A 25,414-nucleotide genomic window follows, 5' to 3' on the forward strand; every position below is an offset into this window, starting at 1 on the left:
GGGGCGTGTGGGTCAAAGTGAAGTGTGCTGAGACAGTAGGGTGCGGACCAGGCTATGAGTGGACCGAGACAGAGAAAGGCAGAGTGAGACAAAGGAAAAGTGTGGTGGCTGAGAGAGGGCTCTCTGATTCGTTTCCTTGGCAGGATGACAAAACTGTGAGGAATGCAATGGAGAGGGGAAAAAGAAGTGATCTAGAGCTCAAGAACGAAAAGAGGGAGGAAAAAATAGACGACAGATGAGAGGAGAGAGGCCTGCTGAATAAGCCAGGATGGCAGGGCCTACCATCGATTCATTTCTCTGTTTTCACCCTATTACCATTTTCTGTTTCTTGCTCTCACTCTGTTCTGTAACCATACAGCCATTAAATAAATGCCCATTGTTCCTTCCAGCATTGAGGAAGCATCCTTCTGGTCCCGTGAAGGGAATTAAATTGTGGTAAGTGTGCAGATCTGTACATCGAGGACAATGAACAGTACATCCAGCCTATGCAGTAAAAACCCATGTGAAACCTAAAAATAATTTAGACACATAAAAGCATGCACAGACACAGCAGATTGCATATATACACACACACACACACAGTGGAGTGGGCAACAGGCTGCTTGTGTCAGCCACATTTCACAGTGGCCTATCATAGCCAGGCCTACTAGGCCTGCGGCCAACCACTGCTTATGCTCTGGGTAAACACTGCCACCTCATCTACATAGAGTCGCGCACACACAACTCCCCGAGTGCCATCCAACACTTAAGCCCAGTCACACTTACAGGCTGTGTGATTAATGGAGTGTGAACATTAGATATGACAGCATTACTAAGCCTCTGTGATAAAGAGCTGTACAGAGCCACTCTGTGTCCTTTTGGCCGTTTCTGTGCCCATCGCTCGCTTGTGTCTATCCTTTGTCCACTGACTCTGGACTGCTGTCAAGCCACCTAGGCATTTTGCTCAAGAAATACCACCTTGGCATAATGTTTCATTTTTAATTTGACAGTGATGAAATGCTCTGCCTGGGCAAAGTATTTTTAATACCTCCATTATACTTTACAGGCTCTATACTGAATACTGGCAGGAGATCCAAGATTTGAACACACACACACACACACACACACAGTATCAAAAGACAGTGTGAACATTAGCAAGTCTGTGTCCAAGGTTCTTGTGTGCATTTTTAAAATGTATATTCAGTATATTCCCTTCTCAGTGCTGACAGAAGTGTATCCTCTGATATGTCGGTTTGTTCAGAAGGCTGCAGCTTCATGTTTACACAGTGCTAAGTCAGGTCATGAGTCATTTGTGCAGTTATTCAACAGACTGAATGCAGTTTGGCTTCATTATATGCCCATCATGTGACAGCAGTCATCCAGAGTACCCCCCTCCACGGCTCCGTAGCTCCTCTTCCCTCCTCCGCATCTTCTCATGCCCGTCTCTTACCCCCAACCCCCCCACCTTCCACTGGCGCCTGTACGGTTAGTTAGGGATTGCCACAGGACATCATGTGACAAACAAGCAAACACATACAAACACGCCGCCCGTGCACGCACGCACACACACCAGCAGATGTACGAGCATGTAAACGACAAGCACCAGCACATCCATTCGTCATTCTCTCTTCCATTGACTTTCATGTGGGCTAAGCTGAACGAGCAGTAGGGCTCTCAAACAACAGAATCCTTTGTACTGGCAGTGTTGAGGCTGTGTATCCATGTGTGTTAGACCCAGCAGTGGCCAGACACACCTTGAGGCAAAATGTTATCACTTAGTTACTGTAGTTATAGCCTTGCCAAATCCAGGATTTGTGACTTGTTTTTTTTAAGTGAGTTAATTTACTCTGGTCATGAATCAGTGTTTCTAAAGTATTTATATGGTTTGTCCTTTGACGTCTCCGTTGCCATTAATACTTCTGAGAAAGAAGGCAGTTTAGGCTTCAAGCGCTTTGATTTATTAGGGGGAATTTCTTCATTTTGTGACGTATGGTTGTCAGAAAAACAAGAAATATTAATATCTTGAAAGGAAGGCATTATGAGGATAACACCCTGCTGATCCCCACTCTCATTACTCGACCTCCTTACCTACAGTATCCACCCCGGCCTCGGCTTGCTTGAATCCCCCTCGCCACTTTCTCTCCTTGTCTGGCAGAATTCCAGCTTCTGAAACTCTAGACATCGCTGGTTCTGGCCTTTCTACAAAATTTAGGAAGCCATTAGCAACATCAAATCATTACTTGAGGAAAAGGGAGACAGCGACGCTGGGGGGGGGGGGGCATTGGTGGTGATGGCGGTGCAGTGTAGACCAAAGAGAGGAAAACGACAAGACACACAAGGAAACAGGGAGAGATATCAGGTTTCTCCTGTTCTCAGTCACTCCATTACAATAATGTGCAGGGGCCCATTTTACTAATACATGTTGGAATGCTACCCATAATAAACAGTAAACTACATCACTGACAAAGAGGGTTACTGCTCAGGATGCAAGGACACACACTCCCTGCAGGCAGGCCTCGCCTTGCATGTAAGCACACACATGAACAAAAGTAAAAATAAAGTCTCACTCTCAGCTCAAAGATTTTTAGAAAGGAAATGAACAAGCATGGAAGAACTGGAGACACAAGATCCTCAACCAATGTCTGTCTAATGAACACAAAATGGATCAAATTAAAAGATAAATAAAAGGCAAATGAAGCGCAAAGTGACACACACACAACCACCTGTTAGATTTACAGTAAAGACCAGTGATTCCTCTCTTCATGCCCTCAAACACTTCTGCTTTCCCTGACTCTCACTCTCACTTTCTCGTCACTGCACTGTCACCCCAACACTAATCCAGCTCAAATGTAAACAGGCTTAGGTCTTCATTCCTCACTTAAACCGTATCAAATGTATCAAAGCAGAGGCTCAGTGGTGTCCTTGGCTACAGAGGGGTCAGACCAGGGCCACACGGGGCCACACACTCTACTCAATTACCCCAAGAGCCAGTTAGTCTGACTGACCAACCTTGTGTGCATTTCTGCTTGCGAGTGTGTCAGATGGACACAGTGCATGCACGTCCCAAGCTCTGTCTACGGTCTCTTCAGTGCCATATGTAAGTGTGTAATCATATGTGAGTGTGTGTGACTAAATGTAAATGGTGCTATGTACAGAGTTAATAGGTCAGGTCACGGTTATAAGGGGCACGAGTATGTGTACATAATCGTGTGTGTGTTTTCACCAGAGACATCGAGTCTCAAAGCTGCATCAACCAAAAGGGAAAATATGTGAAAGGTTGTCTGCAGGCTAAGAACAATAATGCAGTTTGTTTCTGCAGCAGCATTATTTCTCTGGTTAAAGTCAGCTGCCCTGGAGGAGTCCCTGATGGCCTTGAGAGCGCATTGCCTCTTTTTATTCCAGCAACACTGAATAATTTTTTTTGTTTTTCCCCATTTCAAATATAACTCAGAATAGAATCCCCTCTCAGATGAGATACACTTAAAATTTTACAATCTAACTAAAAGCCATGTGTGCCTTTAAATTACTATCTAAAACTAGTATCTTTAAAGCAGAAGCAAACGGCCAAACACAATCAGTTAATCACAAAGTCACAACTTGCTACGAGGAAATTTACAAGTTTATTTAAGACACTTCACCAAAGTGCTAAGTGGCCATTTTGTTGCTGATTAAATCTACCATTAAAAGATAATTTGGCCATTTCGATTTATCCTGTGGGGATGCTCACTTCTCACATAGGATGGCTTTCCTAAGATAAAATCCTTGCGTCTACCCTTTGACCCTTTGTATAGCATGTTGGTGCATCCATGGTTGATACATATGTGGGAAAGGTTTGATTATCTTGTTCTATCGGTCAACAGGAGGGGGACGGGAAGGGTCTCAGGAGACTTTAATAACAATCAGTTTTCTTGTCGAGCTGCAATCTCATCAGCTACCTTATACCTTATTCCATTCCCATTCACATTCCCAAGCTTGAACCAACTGGGTAGAATCAAACTAACTGTCAGAAGTTAAACCCCAGTTCAGCTCCATATTCCAATTCAGACTCAAACAAATTCTGATAGAATAATAATAATAAAGATGTCAATTTTTGCATTGAATTGTTGCCAGTGTGATTCCTCCCCTGGTCGAATAATCTTGATCATTACACTAAACATATTTTGCAAGCTCTGGAGATCCCTTAGGGGCCCTCTGGAGTAAGGGACCCTCCTCCCATCTCAATCCCAAACCCATCACTCTTCCTCAGGCACTCAACTGTCAATCTGACCCTGATCTGGGAACCCAGTCTTATCTGATCCTCCAGGGCTCCCTGGAGGGGTGGGGGTCCCCAGCCAAGCCAAGCCAAGCCAGGTCTACATAGTCTACATACCTCCCCATAAACAGCTTCCCCCAAACTTTCACCCACAGTGGTGTGACCCCTAACTGTGATGTTTTAATAGATGGCAGTGAAGACAGTCCACAAAAAAAAGGTCAATATGCGATTTAGGAAATAAAATGGGTATAAATCATATTAAAAATCAATTAACAATGCTGTGATCGACCTTATTTAAGAAGAATTGTGAAGGAAACTAGTAGTTAAAGTTAAAAATACTCTATCACAAGCCAAAATCTTAAAAGATATATGAATATTATTGGTAAAATGTGTGGAAGTGAATATAAATTGGGATGATGAAATTTTTGTACAATACTTGGCAAAATGTATAAAATCAAAAATAATTACTTTTAATTTGTGTGTTTTTTAGCTTGGTGTGTTGACAATATTATGATACAGCTGTATATTTAGAAATACATTATTTTATATTATATACACAGAATGATGATAATGTGAGGAGAAACACAAATAATAATAAATAACAAACATTCAACAACATTATGAAAGGTAGTGGTACTTCAGTACACCAGTTGTTTCAGATGTGTCAAATTATCAAAACGCGACTGCTTAGGAGAGGTAAAAAGGAAGTTATTTTAACATATACTATACAGACAAAAGAATTGGGATGTGGCTGTTTTTCAGGGGTTGGGTTCCTTACTTTCAGTGAAGGGAAATCTTAATACTTCAGCATACCAAGACACTTTGAACAATGCCATGCTTCCAATTTTGTAGCAACAGTTTTGGGAAGGCTCTCTTCTATCCCATCATGACTGTGCACCAGTGCACAAAACAACGTACATAAAGGCTGGGTGAGTTTGGTGTGGAAGAACCTGACTGATCCACACAGAGTCCTGAACTAAATCCCATCCAACACCTTTGGGATGAACTGGAACAGAGATTGTGAGCCCTTTTTGTCCAACATCAGTGCCTGACCTCACTATTGTTCTACTGCATGAATGGGCAAAAATTCCCACAGAAACACTCCAAAATCTTGTAGAAAACCTCCCCAGAAGAGTGCAAGCTGCTATAGCTGCCAAGCTGTCAATATGTTGATGTCATTATAGTCCCTGGTGGTGTAATGGCCAAGTGTCCCAATACTTTTGCTTACGTGGTGTATTTTAGCTACTGGGTAAAATTTAGACAAAGAGTCTCACCACAGGGTCCACTAAGAAGCTGTTCTGGAGCTTTCAAATGTAAGACATTATCTCTTTGGTAGATAGTTTGCCCAGTTGTCATGAAGTTCACCATATTGAAAGTATGATTTCCTGAGGACCTTGGCTTCACACAGATTACATTTGTTTTTATTGTATGTTCATTAAGAAACCTGCTAAACGATGTGACAGGCCTAGTAATTTAGGACACATGCCATGTCTCTGCAGTGTTGCATGTCATCTTCTCTGCTCTCTCCCTCTGTCTGTTGTGCAACCGGCACTGGCCTTTGACATGTAACTGAAAATGGAAATTTTCCTGTTACCTTATGTAATATTGATTGTTCTGACATCCAGGATATCCATATCCACACAGAGCATGAGTCTTCAAGTAAAAGCTTTCCTCACAGTGTTTGTCCACGTCTCAGTGTGTACAACATTGTATCAGTGTGTTGACTTGTCTCCTTCCCCTTTATCAACAGACTCCATCATGTAGAAATAAGCTCTGTCAGGTCTTGCAACTAATCATTTCAAGTCTTGTCCAGCAGACACAGATTCAATTTGAGCCTTTTAATTAATAATGCCGTTTATCGAGGTGGGAGGGGTAGGACTGTAATTGGGACGCCTGATTAGGCTCTGGAGGAAGCTTTTAAGTCAGCAAGGTTATCAGTGCTCCTCCCTCTGCCTGTCATCATGTCCTCAATGTGGGCTCCCGACTTCCCTTTGCTCGTGTTTGATTATTCCTGTTTTACTATCTTCCCCCTGCGGGTTCCTCTGTCTTTTCCTGTTGTCTATCTTCTACTCTTTGTCACCTTCAACAGGTATCGGACATAAAATTCATTTCATATTTTTTGTAAATCATTTTACCACCTCCCTGCAGTCTTTGCCTGAGTCAGACTTGATGCTGCACAAAGTGAGGCTCAGCACTCAGAGAGCTGGACAGCTCCTGTCCAGACTGATGTGAATGGAGACTTATTGATCCCAGCAGGGCTGTGGTTTGGGAACCCTAATGCATTTACCCTCCGCTATACTCCCTCCACACATTCTGCTTGTCCCTCTTAATTACAACTAAATGGATCCATACAACACCCCTGATACTCAGTGACTTTCTCTGGCCTCTCCTTTTTTTCCTCACCCATTCTATTCTCCCCCATTTACCCCCTTTTTTTGCTTCCCCATTTTCTCTCCCCAACCTTCAGCCACTCTGTCCTCTGGGATCCCTGGGGTATTATCTCTAACGGTAGCATTAGTAAGGCCAGTCTGCTGTTGGCATAGCTGATGTGTTTTGGTGTGCAACCATGTGTTCTTTCAAACTAATTCAAATTGACCAATAGTGCATGGCAACAATGAGGAAACACCCACAACTGTCAACTGAGGCTCCCTTTTTGTTGTGGTTGAGCTGCTTTTGCTTGCAATAAACTAACATTAGAGAACATAAAAAACAGGAGCTGATATCTAAACGCATTGCGCAAGCACACCACACATCCTCATTTTGAAACTTGCATATAATCACAATGTAACGGCAAGATAGGTGGGTTCAATAATCGGTAGTAAAAATGAAATCATATGAGTTTTACCACACAGACATTCGAGGAAGCCAGTGTTAACTGTGCATAAATTTGTAAGCTGTAGATCTCAAACGCAACATCAGAGCAAGAAAAGGAGGCGACTGATTTAAGGATCAAACTAAAAGAGAAGCGAGGGGATGAGAGATGAAACGGTTTTAAGTTTATTATTGGAAATGACTGCATCTGACAGATCAAACATTTTTGTTAGTGCAAGACTAAAAAAAGTGTGTCCCTCCCTCCCTCTGTCTTCCTCTGTCTCGGTATGCTGTGATCTCCGAGAGGAACGTCTGACACGGGGTCAGACGTTCCTCTCTTAACCCCACCTTTACCTCCTCAAACTCTCTTTAAAAAAACGATTTTCTTACATTTATGTACTGCCCTGACCTTATTTTATCTCCCATCCCCTCATTCACTCAGTCGGAGGAGCAACACGGTGCTTTTACTGTGTAGCTAACTCAACAAAAGGAAAACATCAGTCTGCTAGTTTAAGTTAGTTCTCCTTATGAAACCAACAGCACATGTTCAGACGACTAACAGCAATAACAAATGAATCACTGTGGATTAAAAACAAACTAAGTTTCTCTCCATGTAATAAAACACTTTAATGTCCCATGTGACTAATATCTAACAGGGAGATAATGTTGTTAGGGGTTGTGCAGGGGAGATCTGTGATCTTTGTCTGCCTGTTTGGAGAAGACAAGTAAATCATCAGAGAATACTCTTAAAATGTGACACAAGAGAGAGCCAGATAAGAGAGGTAAAGAGGGACGGAGGGCTGGGACGATGAGAAGATCACATACCACTCTGTTTATGACAGTCATCATTCAAACGCTTAACCTGACACTTTCAAATGGCTTTATTTTTGCATAACACCATCCCACTTTGTATGATTCTGCTAATTCCTTGTAATAACTAATATTCCTTGCCAGTACCTTATGTATTAACATGATTTTCATCAGCTGCAACTACAGAATCATTTGACAGCATGATCACATTATACTGAAATTTGATGCCAGAGATTACACAGACTTCTTTGTTGCATTTCAAAACAAACTCGGATGTCTGATCTAAAAGTGTCAGAAGCCAAAAGCGACAGTCTTACTTGAATTTATTATAAATTTTGCCCTGTTTTCTCATGTTTCGTCTATGAGAAAGAACCATGATAAGTAAAATACATGTCTTGTGGAGGGTGGGGGCTTTGCTCCCTCCAGGTACTCATTTCTGCATTTCTATGATGTTTTTGTACTGCACCAGAAATAATTTATAATCAAATCACTTTGTCCAGTAATACCACAACTTCTTTCATGTGTCTTAGTGATACTTTCATTATCGGTTCAGTCAGTAGAACAGAAGATCACACTAAACAGTTGCTTTTTTGTCATGAACTACCACATTTTAAATCGTGCCGGTTACTTTATATCAAACGCTTCAGTATTCCTGTGTTTCTCTGTGCTCATCTATCTGGCTTGAAGTGGGCAAGGCACAATGGGAATGATGTCACACACCTCTGTGGACCAATCAGAATTGAGCAACATTTGAATCAGAATCTGATGACAGTTGTCAGGTCGTTTGCTTTCATTGCCGAGTCCCATCAATCACATTTAAACATACCACACCCACACATTTCTGATAAAGAAGATAAAGTGAGTTATTAGACTCTAGAAACTTTATTTAATTATGAATAATAATTGAGGATGTCTTTTTAACTTTTACTCTGACTGTTGCCTAAATATCCATTAATATTTAATGTTAAGTTTTCTCTTGTAATAAGTCAGTATTTATTTATGTTGCACAATCACACACAAAATGTCCCTGCTCAACCTACATTAAAAAAGGCTTTAAAAAACAAAACAAAAGGTTAGGACAGTGCAACCTTGATATTATAGGCACAAGCAGATCACTCTACTGGACTCTATGGGTACAGAGAGGGAGCCTGATGGATGACCACGCTGTCCTGACCAACATCAGCTCACCACAGTGATCCTGACTGACTGAAAGTTGGCCACCAAAGCACACCTACTCCTTTATAATCCAAGCCACTGAGAAGAAGCCCTACATGTGAATGGACACGGCACAGATCACAACATCAGCATGGATGTTCTCAGTACTCAACCCAAAACTACAGTGTGCATTGAACACAGAAGGAGGGTCTCTTCTTGCCTGCACAGCCATCTAAAAAGGCCTTACTTGAACGGGGCCTTTTTGATCACACAATCCCAACTGAAGCTATAGGTGACAAAAATGTATTTGTCTTCCATGTGGGATGTGGGATGGTAGGTGTGTGGGAATGCTTTGCAACAGGGGGCAGACGTGGCATGTTGTGTGAGGACGCCCTAACCGAGGGTAGCATGATGCCATCAGAAACCAGGATGAGGGGAGGGACACTATGGCCTGTTGGTCCCCTCACATCTCACTTCTCTGGTTTGGTGTCGTGTGGTCTTAAGTGGTTGGACCACAGAGTTCTGTCCCGCGGCCCATCCGTTGGCTGGCTCTTAATCCAGTTAAGGCTGAGGGGGTCTGGCGTTTCCCGTCTTGGCTGGGCAGGCTGCGCTAAATGAGGTTTTTACTTGGCCTGGGGAGCCCAACTTTAATAGACCCTGGTAAATGAATACATTAAGAGAAGAGGCAGACCAATGCAGGGAAGGCTGCTCAGACCAGAGGAGAAGAAATAAAAGTGATAGTAATTAACAGGTAAAGTGAACAGTCAATCTACTGATCCAACAATCTACTCATCAGTCAAATGTGAATCTGTCTCTCGCATAATCAATGACAAAATCCATCTTATGGACATGGAAGCAAAATGTACTGATGTCTACGAGCAGCTAAGGTTATTAAACAAGTTAAATAAGGCTGTGGTAATGCTGTAAGCTCTTAGTGAATCAAAATGGAGGCAGCAGAGGTCTATACACTGCTCAGAGAACTTCCTCTTTCTCACTATTTAAAAAAAACTATTGTGTGTATGAATGTATTTTTAAGCTGTAGCTCCTGTTGCACCTAACCGGAGCCCTTTGGTACAGTTAGAGAAAAATAGCTCCATCTATATCCCTGCAGTCTTTCTTCATCACACACACACACACACACACACACACACACACAGTCTCACAAACAAACAGCCCTCCACTCCACCCTTTCCCACTGGGTCCATGGGATGGGCAGTGGGCTCGGGGGAAATGAGGTAACACATACACATACACATACACACCCACACACATGCACACACACAGAGGACACAGTGGCAGTGTAGCACCATTCAGGCCTCTGTTCTGCTCTGTCCATCACAGCTGTCAATCTCAGTGCATTTCTCATTGCCCACCCCCACACCAACCAGACCTCAACACACCTTTTAAGGCCTAGAATATTTGGTCCTGTCGGTTGCCATGAGAACCATCCAGATGTTGGCCTCTGATTAGCTGGCGACGGTCAAATGAAATCAGAAGAGGTGTGATAAGATCGCAGGGCGACAGAAACTGGGAGAGTGGTGGCCGCAAGCAGGAGAGGGGTGGGAGGGTAAAGGAAGTCATAGAAAAGAGGGAAGGTGGGCATTAGTGAGGGGTTTGCACACACATTCACACACTTTAATGCAGTTCACTGGGGAGTGCTATTTTTTTTTTCATCAAACACTTCCATTTTCAGTCTGTGTAATCTTGGCAGCATGTAAAAATGGCACCAATTTTCACTCACTCAAAATCAAACAATCATTCCCTTTCTGTTTGCTGAATGAGAGCAGTAAAGAACATTTGTACTGAGTGACAACAGAGCACCTTTGACTCTAACCCTTTCTCCTGAAAGAGTCAAAATAGAAACAAACGGATGTAGTGCAGCAGCCTGTTAATACTGTATGTGGGTGTGAAATAACCTATACGACTTTTAATGCACACTGCATTTTCTCTCCAGTGAGGCCGACTGCACGAGTGACAGAGGAGATACAACACAAAGCTGCTCAATCAAATGGCTTTCAAACAAACTCCAAACAGCACTTCTCTTCTCCCCTACCTGTCCCACAAGTACCTAATCACATCCAAAGTCCCATTTCCTGTCAATGAAATTACATTAAATATCTCCCTTTAGGTCCTTGTCCAAAGTGACCCCAAACTCAGTGAGACTGATAAGGGTGCTAACTAGGTAAAGGCTGAAGCACTTCCCAGTGTTCGGTCAGTGAACAGAGCTACAGTGAAGGGAGAGTGAGGGGGGGGCTGGGCCCTGCCCCTGCTCGCTCCATTTTCCAATAAACTCCAGCAATCAGATCAGCGCTGCTTTAAATGGACGACTTGATGGCAGCAGGCTGCATTAGCCGCTGGTGTTCTCCCAATCCGATTAGACAGAGACAGTGACAGTTTCCAGCCAAAAGAGGCAGGTAACACACACACACACACACACTCATACACACACACGCATGTACACATGCACACATACAGAGCAGACTTTACCATTCTTAACATATACAGAAACTTACCCACGCACAAGAAGTTAAGATTGAATAAAAAAAAAACAGAAATGAACGAATGAAATGAAATGAATGAGGGTCACATACACACACATGCACAGTGACACATACAGGCAGGACCTCTTGTGGTCATTTGTGGTGCTAATTGGATGGTCTGTGGCAGATGTCATTACTGTTGAGCAGTCGGTCACTTGATGTTTCCAAGTTGTCAGGCAGTCATTTGGGCGTATTAGCAGCTCCTTCAGTGCAGAGGTCATTCTCCTAAGGCTGTGTTACATGTCTGTGTGTGTGCTTGCACAGATGTGAGTGTACAGTTGTTTGTGTGTGGGTGATTTATGCATGTAAAAAAAAAACTCTCTCTGTCTGTCTAATGGCTCCCCTGCCTTGACAACCTGCCTTTTACGGTCACATAATTACCCCAGATTGTTTTTATGTATACACTGAAGTACTTTTCCGCTATGCACGTGCCTGACATGAGAAGCTGGCAACAAGCTGCTAAGTGCAACAGGCAGCGTCATAAAAATGGTTACCATACCGATGATAGCTAAAACCCCTTTCAGGACTTACAGCAGATAGAATGGTCCCTCAGTGTGCTTATCAGGTAAAATAAACCTCAATGATGCAAAGTAATGGCTGGGTTATATGAGAATGCATGTGTGAGGTAGAGACTAGAAACCATGCTCCTTATCACAGAGCTGGACAGAGAGGAGTGAGACTGTACTTAACAGATTTAGACGGTCAGTGAAGCCTAACACCTGGACAGACACAAAGAAGGGAGGCGAGTCGCATCTCAGGTTACTGTGCAGCAGGCCCGGCATAAATGGGAATGGCCATGGGGGAAACGTGGACACATCAAGAGCGGTCAACAGATTATCTAGTGAGAAAGCAGACCGAATGGTTGTGTTACTGATTCAGACCATTTCTATGCAAACCACAATTTCAGCATGTCTGCAGTTTTGTGAAATGAATCCCTCTTGTAGCTTATTGGAACAACTGCCTCATAGCAAGCAAAATAAAAAAAAAAAAAAAAGGTAAAAGTAGATGGAAAGATTTAAAATGAGTTTACTCATGCAAAACTATGTGAGCTGATAAAAGCAGACCACCGGCTGTTTTTTAGTGTTTTATGTTGGAAACACATTTGTGCAGCGCTGCACTACCTGACGCCTTCTGGTCCCGTGGCTGATGATGGACTGCGGATCAGCCAGTTAATTTAGGCCAGATAAAAGCCTCTCATCTCTGCCGAGGTAGATTACTGTAATAGCAGCCTTTCTCATCTTTTGATCTTTTTTACTGCTGCGTCGGTTCATTTGCATGTGTCAGAGATACAGCTTTATTTAGGGTGCTTATTAATGGGAACAGGAGGGATTCTAGATACTAAAACCTGAGGCAGATTAGCACTGACCCCCCTGGATCTCACACGCTGTTCCTTCACATACATTTATGAGGATAATATCTGCGTGTGCAGGTACACACTCACATCCTATAATACTGTAAATACACACGCACGTGCACATGCGTGAGTAAGGTGTACACAGACACATAATCTAATAATGACGTATGCGTGCAAAAGAAACACACAGAAAAGAGCACAAACACGTACACACAGCATATTTACAGACACACAACGCACACACACAAACTTAAGACAAACACAAATATTCCTTCATGTCTGCCCCTCACTGACAGTATGTTGGACTTCTAAGCGTTCAGCTCAGGCCTCGGTCTGTCATCCTCCCGTCTCTCCCCAGCTGCTTTGCTCCAGCAGATATGGTCGATGTGGACGTGTACTTTGTCCAGATCATCCGTGAGATGAGATGAGAGGAAGTGGGAGGTATTGTTCTTCCTGTGGCGCTAAGCCCCTGGGCGATTACCCTGTCAGGAGGGAAAACTCAGCGCTGGCGCCGACTGCCAGAAACCAGCACTAAATCCCAACTGATCGCAAAAGAGGCCGATTTTACACTTTAGATTCCTCCCATCTCTTAATGCGGCCGATGAGGCAGAGGATCTTCGCCTCTCCCTCATCTTATCCGCCGCTGCTATCCTCCTCAGTCGGTGGCGTCAACCCCTAAGCTTGCGCTGCGGGGATAAAACTCAACGCCTTGTCAGGCCAGATCAATGTGATTTTACAATGCAGTCCGAGAGAGGGGCCCATATAGCCAAGTGTGGCAAAACAACAGCACACGGCCCCTTCCGCATGCTCAAGCACTGCTCCAAAGTGACTCTTGCCACCTCCGTGTATCTAGTTTCCTCAAATAAGATACTATAATCTGACAACAATGTTGTACACAAAACCTGCCAACTGCATCTCCTAAATCTGACTACCTCACACATACCTGCACTATCTCCCCCCCTTTCCTCTCACTATCTTTTAGTTTATCAGAGGGGTTGATCTCTCTGAATGCCTCATTGAACTCCTCCATCGGTTTATCTTATCTGTTTTCTCAGAAACACTCCTTCAAATTCCTCCTCAAGTCGTCAAAGCATTTTGAGGTTATTTTTCTTCCTTGGCAAGACCTCCCGAGGATACTTCCCCTGAAGAGGACACTATCATGTGTGTATATGTGTCAGAGCAAGTTTATGTTAGAAAGGAATTAATGATGATAGTACAACTATGGTATTACTGAACTGAATAATTCAGTCGGTGTTTTTTAATTACATTTCTTTCTGTGAAAGGCTGGAAAAGAAAGGGTTTTTTTTTCTTAGAAAAAAGCTCAGGGGCAGATTGACTGAAGGTGAAATGAGAAATAAGTGAAATGTCGTTCCCCATCAGATCATCCAGCTGCATGATGACATCCTCCTCTCTGCCAAGTCCTTCGACTGATTTCCTGTTTGGGTTTGATTATCATACAGGGCTGCGCTAGTATATCATCCCCTCCCTCTCCTCTCCTCTCCTTTACTTTTACGAGTGACAGTTTGGGAATAAAGTAGAGCGTAAATCTCTGGCAGTAATAAAGCTGCTCAGGCCAATGTTCCTTCCTAATGCTGGTTCGTCTCTCCCTCATCACAAATTTGTTCTTTTTACAAGACGAGCCTCGACTGCCTTTCATTGCTCCCACTAAGTCATCCTCAAGTGTCAGCTCTCCATCCAAGATGGAGAGTTTAAGAGTATTGGGAGAGCCACAGTCTAAGTCAAACACACCCTTGAGAGGAGCAACGCACATCATGAACACACATATAAACGCAGAATGTGCTCATATGCTGTGCCCTACACACAAACACACCTCTAACATCTTTTGCGCACATACACGCGCATACACACACACACTGTTTCCTCTGCCTGACCACATTCCTGTAAAGGCCAATCATGAATCTTGGCCAGGAATCTGAGTCCTATGCTGGTAAAGCAGCCTGTGGCAGCACTCCTCCTACCCACATTAAAGTCACCCCTGGGTGGGCAGGAGTGCCCCACACTTCCCTGACCTCCATCCATCAGACTGGAGGGAGTGCTCGTCTCTGCTCACCGAACAGATACTAAATCCATCTGCCGGCATGCAGCACCAATCTTCACGCATGCACGCACACGCACATACACACCCTCTGGCAGCATCTAACCTGTCCAAGGCCCACAGGTGTCAAAACAAGCTCTAACAGCTCTAAACACTATGGCCTACAACCACTAATCACTCAAATGTTAGATAATGCTGTCAGGTGGTCTGCTATTCATCTCCTGACTAATCACGGACAAATCTCCTTTCTCCTCTTAATTTATAGCAACAGGAGAATGATCAGAAGAGCGGCACGTGAATGATCTCATAAAGCTAGGACAACTCACACGTTTATGTCAAACGCTCCGATTCTTGGCCTGAGATGCCCAGACAAGAGCCTGCTTACAGTATCGTTTGGTCTAAAGTCAGAGGATCTGGGTACCCACAGATGGGTTTCAGGAGACCGAAATAATTCCACAAACCACTGCAGTACGTAATTCATAGAAAACTTCAGTCAGTCACTGTGCTTTTGTAATCTCGGTCACAGCAACTGATTTCAAAGTGACAGAGAAGGGTTCACTCCAAACTCGAGTTTAATGGTTTCATGGTTTTCATAACTCTGCTGATCAGTATGCCTAAAATTAAAATCAGTGTGCTTAAATTAATTAATTAAGAAACTAAGTGAGATGCACCAAAATATGTCTAGGAAAATGAAGATTGTTACACAGCTTTCATGGTAATGTTGGTCCGACTTTTGCGTGTTGTGAGAAAACAAATGCACAAAAAATGCTGCAGATGTGCGCAAAGCGGGCTACTTTTACAGCACAGATTTTGATAGGACAGGTTACACAACATCCACACTAAGCAGACTGGGTTTGGCTCTCTGTCCACACTTCCACTGCCATCTTTCATGTGTCACAAAAAATGTTCAGACCAACCAACGTTACGTGGAATGTGCAATTGTTGCGAACATTAATAAATTGTATTACTTAATTTCTTATTTTTTTACAGGCAGTTCCTGGATGAACTTTCATAAAAATACAGACGCATCACAAGAAAAGACATAACCTACAGCACAAAACAGAATGAAATACCATAAAAAACAGATAAGATCTCAACAGACGGCAACCTGATCTCCTGTGACAATTTGCCTTTTCTCACTACAAAAACTGGGCACTTCCGTGTTTCACAGGCTCTCACTTAACCATTTTATGATTTGGACAAAACCACTGGTGAAAGTTCCCTACCACTGTGAAGCGCATTGACTCAAGCCCAGAAAACGCTTTCTAATTTAGTGATCAATTAAGAGGAAGTTGAGCTTCATTTCTGGTAGAAACCCCAAACATTACTGTTGACAGATCTTACTCACAATTTCTCAGGTGAATGCTGACAACAAACAACACTCTACATCCAGTTCACCTCAGGGGCCTGATAGGGTTATCTTAGTGAAAAATAAAAAAAAATAAAATTTTAAAAAAGGGTTCTCTGGATTAAATACAGTTACATGGACATTTGGCCAGTTAAAGCATGTTAGGTCAAACAAACAGACCCTGAGGCTGCCACAGTATAACAGGCCAAAGACTGAGAGTCTGGGTAATGTGCAGGAAAACCCTCCCACTCATACTGAAAATGCAGCCTGTAAACAACAGAGTAATTCAGTAACACAAGTTTTTAATAAATATGTGGTGACACAGATACCTAAAACACACACACACACACACAAATGTCAGCTCTACCCTAGTTGATCAGAGTCAGTTTCTCACAGGGGTGGGATTGTGGGAACCATGCTGTCACTTCCTGTGCCCGCGGGCCTCAGCCAATCGTCATCAGATAAGAGCCACAGCTCTGCCAATCAGAGCTCGGCCTCAGCTTCACATGATGGGGCAGGGGATGCGATAAGAACATAACTTGCCAGGGAAAAACGTCTTGATCTCAATTGTACTCCCTTCACCCCAACCCTCTCCCTCCCCTTCCCACCAAAATAGTTGTTTGGAGACAAGGTTTCTTTTTGTCTTTCGCTCATAATTACGCTCCCTTTCATCTGCCCCCCTGTTCCCCTTGACCCCCACTCTGGGGTCAGTGGCCAGGATATCCCACTCTCCTCTGGCCAATAATGTGCCTTTTAGGGTGGATGAAGAGGGGCATTCATGCCAGGGCAGACAGGAGAGCAGCGAGGAGAGTAATCACTCCATCACACTCTGCCCCCGTCTGTCCCAGCTCCTGCCCAAACACCCAGACGCTCCTCCTCGCTCCTTACATCAAAGACCTGGACCCGGACTGCAGCCTCAGCGTCAGCCCTGAGCAGCACAGAGGGCGACTGTGTCATCAACCAGGGAAAAGCACAGCAGTTCACCAGCATGGCTCTAATCACAGTGGAAACCCCCATGAGAGTTTTCACCATCACATTTGATGATACAGTGAAGAAGATTCTTGACATTCAAAGAATTAAGTCACACTTGCCTACCTGGAAGAACACTTATTGCACACACATAGTGAAAGACAAATACACACATATACACACACACACACACAGCCATTAAACAGAATTAATAAAAAAAAAGAGGTCTTGCACAATGAGTCATTAAGGAAGTGCATGAATCTTTCCATTAACCAGGCCTGACTTACACTAACAATGTTCCTGATCAGAGGTGGTGGTCTGGCTTATGAACTAGTCCCTGAACGCTGTCAGAGCTGCACTAGCTGTAGTCAGGTTATGTCAACATTACAAATACATTTTAAAGTGGAGTATGCCAAAGGAGTGTCACAGCATATGTACAGCGCGTCTGTGTGCATCTGTCTGGTTTTACTTTACTGTAAAACATTGGAGGGCCTATCTTGACCCTGCATGCAAAGAACAATAAGCAAACACTGGGCCAGTATCTTAAAACATTCCTCAAAAAGAGTTGAGGAATGATTGGAATTCTGCCAAAATCTTCCAGTCTGTCAAAAGCCCCGCGCCCTCGCTGATACATAGACCAACTGTACTGAGATACAGCAAACTGGGCTCTCAGGTCTTACATGAATACTGCGAATACTGTTAAGACTTCCTTTAATTATATATATATCACTTAAAAATGTTTTACTATTTTTTACTAATTTATTTTTTAAACTCTTTAGAATCATTTTCACCATTTTATTGTTAAGAATGTCACTTCAATTAAAAAAAAATACAACAAAAATAAAATATAAAGTACTGGCTGTGACGCTCTGGCTTCATCAGCAATGTGACCTCGTGCAGCCACCGGCCTGAATAGACCACAAACAGTCTGCCTGCAGCCTACCAACCTTTAGAGCAGGCATGTCAAACCGGTCCACAGGAGGGCCGGTGTGGCTGCAGGTTTTCTTTCCAACCAAGTAGCAGCACACCAGACTTGACTCATTTAATCAACTGATCTCCGTCTTCAGACAGTTGATTGGTCAAACGGTGTGCTCTTGGTTGGTTGGCACAAAAACCTGCAGCCACACCGGCCCTCCTGTGGACCGGTTTGACATATGTGCTTTAGAGTTTCACTGTGATCAATAGCTGGATTAATTGCTGAAAGGGCAAGGGGGGTGGGGCGAGGAGAAGGAAAAGGAGGAGGGAGGAGGTCGTAAGAGCCTCAGGCAGGGGTGGGTTTCAGAAGGTGGGGGTTAAGATGGTGTTGACAGGCAGGGAAAGCTGAAGGGATTTAAAAGGCGAGCAGAGGGGAGCTGGAGCTGGAGCCGGAGCAGTAAGAGCTGGAGAGAGAGCATCAATGCCCCTCCACCCTACCCCACCCCAGGTCACCTGGCAGCGCGCAGGGCGGCGGGCCGTCAGATTAGGATCTGAGAGAGGGAGATAACGAGTTTATTGCCCCCTGGACGGGGCTCTTGGAGCCAGGAAAGGAGGAGGGCAGGCCAAGCAGGCCGGGGTGGGAGGCTGAATGGTGGTGGGCGTTTGTGTTTGCTTTAACCTGGGGAGATATATGCATGAAAGAACACCCCAACCAGGGCAGTAAAAGACACAGGCAGCATGGTTAGAATACCAGCAACAGCACTCAACCAACAGTTACAGCAGCTCATCCATCAAATCCTCGACACACATGCTTGCATATGCGCATGTGCTCGGAGGCGCACGCATACACAACCCTTATAACCTCTGTGTGTGTTGTGGCTAAGTAAGAAGTTGCACAAATTGATTGTCAAGTGCTCAATGTACAACCGATATTGAAAATAATTCTAAGAGTTGCCATTTTCACCGCAATCCTAATTTGTGTGGGTTGAGTAAATTCATATCCGAAGGACCGTTAGAAATTCCACTTTCTCATTGATCAACAATGTGTACTTTCATGTTATCTCCTGAGTTATTGGAAATGGGATAAGCCCGATCCTATTACAAGCAAACACAGAATAACGTATGAAATCTATATGTATTTCACACCGCTGTGATCTTTGGTCACTGAATTCTGCGCACGTATCGGGAGACTGTATTAGCTTTGCGTGTCTGGCCCAGGCGCTGGAGGAGAGATAAGGGGAGCGGATATGAGAAATATGAAAAATAGCACTGTGATAGGATGATCAGTGAGAATGAGCAATACCGGCTGCGGTGACAAATGGGACAGGGAGCCAAAGAGGAGAGCAATGCAAAACGGCATTAGAGCCAAGGACAGAATGATTTTCCAAAAGGAGCGGAGACGGAACATACTTCCTTAGAACGAAAAGGTCAATAGTAACCTCCTGATATCAGTCATTTAGTCTTTTATTCTATTTCACATTTTTCCATTTCAAGTCATCTACGGGATTCTGTTTAACACCGAAAAACACTCAGTGGCACAAGCGCGGCACTTGTGCTGCAGTGTAATACTAACAATGTTTACAGTCTGCAGTGTAATAAAAGTTCTCAAATAAAAAGAAAATAAGCGAAAAACACTGGCATCACCAGAAAATCCCCGTTTTAACCCTTGCTTCTTATTATAATCTCATTTTACGAAGATGAGATTATATTACATGGTGCGTTTGGCCGTTTTTAAAGGAACAATCCAACCGAACAATTGAAAATGGACAGACATCCGCAGCATCAAGAGAAATAGGATGAATAGCACAGATCCTCCTCAAACACACAAACCCCCACTTTCTCTTGAACGCTCACTCTCATAGACACACTCAAAGGGATTTTGGGGCCCTGTAGAGCGGCACGTGAGCAGCCCTCTGTCAGCTGTGTTTGCAGTGAGGCAGGCGAGGGGCGCCCTGCGCCTCCGAAAGAGAGTGGCGACCCGGGGAAATGGGAGAAAGGAGGGGTGCCCTGTGGAAAGGCCAAGGTCCTGAGTGGAGAGAAAAAAGGGTGGCCACAAAACAGCTTTCCTCTAAAGAGAGAGAGAGAGAGAGAGACAGAGACAGAAAGGGAGAGGAGGGGGGTTCTTGGAACAATGCCCCTTCAGCTGCAGGTGCAATGGCTAAGGCCGTGTGTGTGTGTGTGTGTGTGTGTGCAGAGAGCACTTTCTTTTTTGTGTTAATTGAGCTGATCTGTTGTCTTTTCTCTGCTGCAAGTTTAACTCACAGCTGATTAACATGTGGCCTTTTTGGAGCTCCCGTGTGTGCAGTGTGTGTTTATGTGTGCAGTGTGTGTTTATGTGTGCAGAGAGTGTGTGTGTGCAGAATTACAAAATGAGCTCTGTTGCCAGCATGAGCAGAGTAAAGACACAGGCACAGAGTGTGTAGACACAGGCGAACAGAGAGTGTTAACTCGATTTGCACTTGTATTGAGCACAGAGCACTGGTTAACACATCTGAATAAAGGCTTTATGTGCAGCATGTCGTACAATTGGATGTGCACAGAGGCGTCACTCAGCCACTAGATTAAATAGCATACTCAGAGGATTAAAGGCTTTATACCTAAGAAAAGTAATGCAGTATAACAACAGGGCATTCAGCTCACCTACTGTAGAGTCACATCACCATTATAACACTGCAGCACTTCCCACACAACCCTAGCTTCACGATGCAGTGACTTTGCACTTTTCATTACACAACAAACGCAGAAACGTTGGTCGTTATTGTAACCACGGTAGGTTAAACAAAGAACACATGAACATTGTTGAGTTGGACATCAAAAAACTTTGGCGACTGAACTTAATGAAGTCCGGGGTCCTGACGCCGAGGGTCTGTCCCTGACGGTCGCCCCATGGTGAGAGATCCTGATATTCAGACCCCAGCAGACTGGACGGCCCTGTTTGGACAAGTGGTTCCTATCCTACACTCACATGAGACATCGCAGCCAACAGGAAGACAGCCCCAGCGTGCCCTAAGGCTGCGGGGCCTCAGTGCTAACACTGTGGTAGGAAGGTGCCCAAGTACCACCCGCCGGCTTATGAGGTGGTCCTCAGTTAAACACAAGAGCAGAATCTGTGTGCATAAACAGTGGACATGCGAATGTCGGTTCTAACTCATGCACACACAACACTCCTCAAAGTGAGAGCCCCGGGGCTGTCGGCGGGGCACTCATGCAGCCCCAGTGAGGCAGAAACACAGAAACATGTGTAAGGCCTTAAAGACGACACTAACTTCACAGAGGAGTGTGTCCTCTGTTCCTCCCCCATCCCACACCTTGGCCCATCCCTTTCATAGCAGATTATTGGGAGAGAGAGAGGAGTAAAGATGGGGAACCCTGATATGGAAAAGAGCGAGTGAAAAAGATGAAGACAGAAACAGAGAGATTTGCTCTCCACCCCTCTCTGCAGATATTACTGCTTAATTAAAAGGGCAGCATGTGCTAAGTATTATTCCAGCTGAGATCTCTATCTTCAGCCTATGTAATAAGATCTTCAGCAGGCTTACAGCTAAATTTTCGAGCAAATTTCCTTCCTATTCTTTGCCCTTATTTCCTCTTGGTCTACGTCTGTTTTGTGCTGTCGCTGCAATCTTTTTGCCTGCATTGTACACGTGTCTGTGTGTGTGTGTGTGTGTGTGTGTGCGCGCGTGTGTGTGTGCATGAGCTGAGCAGGACTGTTTTGCATGTTAATTAATGTAATATTTTGTACACCACTCGGGAGCGTGTAAGTGTTCTCTTGAATGTATTCCAATTAAGAAACATCCCTCAGGCATAAACTGTTTTGGACACACTGAAAATGTTTCCATATTTTTTACATGTTTGGGAGACTATGAAGAATGTGGACAAAATACAGAGTTTATATGCTGTATAAGTGCTGAGAAAATGTTCAGTTTGTGGTGTCTTGCACAGCCTCCTTCTCCCTAACTGACAGACCCAAAGCCACCTCTCCCCATCTCCATCTGCTCGACATCGCAACGATGATTCATGTCTGCTGCTAATGCTGCAAATCCAGAGATGGTGGCTTGGGTGTCAGGCTGCCTGTTTTCCACATCTCCAAAACCTTAATGGTGCAACAACATCTTGAAGTATTATTAAAAACATGCAATTCACTGCAGAACTACTGTACACCTGAATACAACATAAATTTTGTCCACACAGAAATCAGCTTCAAGTCAGTTCATTATATGAGTGAAACTAACTGCAGATTTACATACAACGCATGTACACACAGGGTGAGCATGATTGCCAAGTCATACATGTATCATGGCTACTGGAGGGGTGGGCCATGAGCCAATTTTGCATTTTTTTTTTTTTCCCGAAAGAGTGGCTTTGGACTCACATTCAATCATCTGGTAAATTAGTTTAATCCTGCAGCAAATCTGTCCCTCTCCTGGGACATTTCCAGAGGTGTCAATTGGAGATAAGGCCTGTGTGACAATACAGCCACCAAGCCACAGGGGGGTGGGGGACGACCAGCACTGCTCTTTAACATGACCATACATTTGAAGCTATTTGATTTATGGGAGCAGCAAGAATAAAAAAGAAGCATTTGCCTTTTCATGGAACTGTTAAAGCAAAGGAGAGAAATGACAGCAGGTGTGCTGGACAAAAGTGTTACCTTTAAGAAATTAGCTTCTGACGTCAGAGGAAAAACATATTTTGTAGTGGAGTAAAAATAAACCTTTTAATCACTGTAATACTGCCAGAATACACCTTAAAAACCTGCAGTTTATCTTCATAAGTATTTTAGAATTAAAGTTAAAGCACTCTTGTCGTGTTGTCACAGTAGAGCAATAATTCCAGTTAGTGTTTTCATTCTTGTCTTTTTTTTGTTTTTGTCATTGTATGGTTGTGAAGTTATCTGCCTCTTTAGGTATGTTTAAACTTCAGTGTACACAGCAGCTGAACTCGTGATACACAGATATTACCTCAACAGGCAGGCAGATGAGCACTGCACACAAACACAGTGGCATTCATACACACTTGTACACATACTGATTATGTTCAGTCTTTGTAGGTCTCCGTCTTGCTTCCTATAAAGTCAAGCCTCTGCAGATCACTTCTGCCCTCTGTTGACTATGAATGGGACTGCAGCTGCAGAGATGTGGTGTTGGAGGGTTGAATTAAACAAGATGAAAAGATTAAGTCTTGCTTTAGCATGGCTTTGTATGAAGTACATAGAGAGATAAAGCACAGCGTAATTAGCTACTTAATTAGTAATGGACACCTGGTGTTGGACGTATTTTAAATGAGGAACAGAGAGAGAAAAATGACTTATATCATTTACATGTATTCTTTCTATTTAAAGTGAGTTGTCATCATGGTGATCTGAATTTCATATTTTTACACTGAAATTATAACCGACTATCTCCGCAAAAATAAAACTGAGGAGCGATTATGTATACAGATTACTGACAGAACATATTTATTAACATTGTAATCCATAATATGATAGATACACGCTCACTGTAAACTCTGTTATTTATCACAAATTCTATTTTTTTTAAACTACCAAGTATTATATCAGTTACAATAAAATCTGAAATTATGTGGACTCCAAATACACCTAAATCCAGTTTTTCATCATCACCACAACTTGATGTAGTAACTAAAAACTGGCAAAGAAATATTTGAGTGATCAGTCGCTGTTCTAATGTTAAAAAAGTAAATTTAACTTTCTGTATCTTCATTTTCTTTGCCACTATCAAATAATTTAAAGGAAGATGTCATCAACAGAAGTGTTTTACATCTGTCTATGTCACACTAGCATATGATATGTGAAACTACTCTTTTCAGACGCACTCTCTAATGAAAGTTTCCACAAACAGTGAGAAGAGAGCTAATAGGTTGCAGAATGGCATGACGGAGCAGAGGAGAGCCGGGTGATTTAATGTGAGTCATTTTAACATTAAAACAAGTGGGACACAGAGGAAACAAAAAAGAGCAAAAGAGGAAAGGAAACTTCAAAATGCTCTTTGAGGAAAATGAGATCACAGGCTGCAATTATATAATTCTTGTCAAGTGATGGTGGCGATAGCCTAAGAGGAATGCATGCACACACACAAACACACACACACACACACACACACACAAATGCCAGTGGGAGAATAGCCTCCTTGACAGCATTTTTAAATGTTGGAAAGTTATGGGGGTCACATGAGGGTCATGTACAGGAAGAGTATGTATGTATGTGTGTGTGTGTGCATGTGTGTGTGTGAGAGAGAGTGAGAGAGAGAGAGAGAGAGAGGCTTGGGCCCCTGATAAAAGAACTTCTTCTGATTTCCTCCTTTGGTTTTTGTTCTGTCCATTTGGTCCCTCTCTTTCTAGTTATAATGAAAGTCAAAAAGCCAAGCATTCCCAAGTGTTCCCTGATGCCAAGTTCAGATCTAAAGTGGGAGCATGACTTATGAAGTGTGTGTTGTATGTACGTATGTGTGTGTGCTTCTGCATGAGTATACGAGTGTCACAGTGTCTTTGGGCTTTGGGAAACAGTAAATCTTGATATGACTCCATCATGTGGATTACGACAAAACCACATGAATACAAATATACGTTATGAATAGTCAGTAACAGTATGGTGATGAATGCTCAGAATTAAACAGGCATTCATGCTGTTGCCTACATATCATGGACACTACACATCTCCATATCTCCCAGTTTACAAAACCCATTTACAACACCGGGACTGGAGCACAAAGGTTCCACTCTGAGCCCCCGTCATTCTCTCTTTCTCTCTCTCTCTCTCTCTCTCTCACACACACACACACACACACACACACACACACACACACACTACAGACTGGTGGTGGGGCCAGGGGGTCTGCTGCTAGGTTCCCACTGGTCTGATGGAGGCACTCTGTCTGAAGCCGGGGCAGACTACAGCAGACTCCAGAGGAGATGCCTATCAGCTACTGGCTTTGCTACGGCCTGGAGGAGAGAAGGAGGGAAAGAAAGGGATGGAAAGAGAAAGAGAGAAGGGAGGGGGGCACTACAGTACAAGATGCTGAATAAAAAAAATATCACCATCAACAAAGGAATTATAACTAATTGCTCTTTCAAGACTGAAATTAAGAAAAAGTCTGCACCAGCTTGAAGTTTTGAAGACCACATGAGGTTGAGACAACTCACAGGAAATAAACATGATAAACATGGCCTGTGAGTTGTGTATGCCTCATATTGGCATCAGCATTTT

At 43.5% G+C, this 25,414-nt stretch overlaps 1 long non-coding RNA gene across 1 annotated transcript in view; it reads right to left on the reverse strand.

The window, feature by feature from the left end:
• The window catches only part of LOC124056752, a 48,973-nt gene that overhangs the window by 1,922 nt on the left and 21,637 nt on the right, over positions 1–25,414 (reverse strand). The window lies entirely within an intron of this gene.

The sequence above is a fragment of the Scatophagus argus genome, chromosome 3 (assembly GCF_020382885.2).
Source record: "Scatophagus argus isolate fScaArg1 chromosome 3, fScaArg1.pri, whole genome shotgun sequence".
Lineage (NCBI taxonomy): Eukaryota > Metazoa > Chordata > Actinopteri > Scatophagidae > Scatophagus > Scatophagus argus.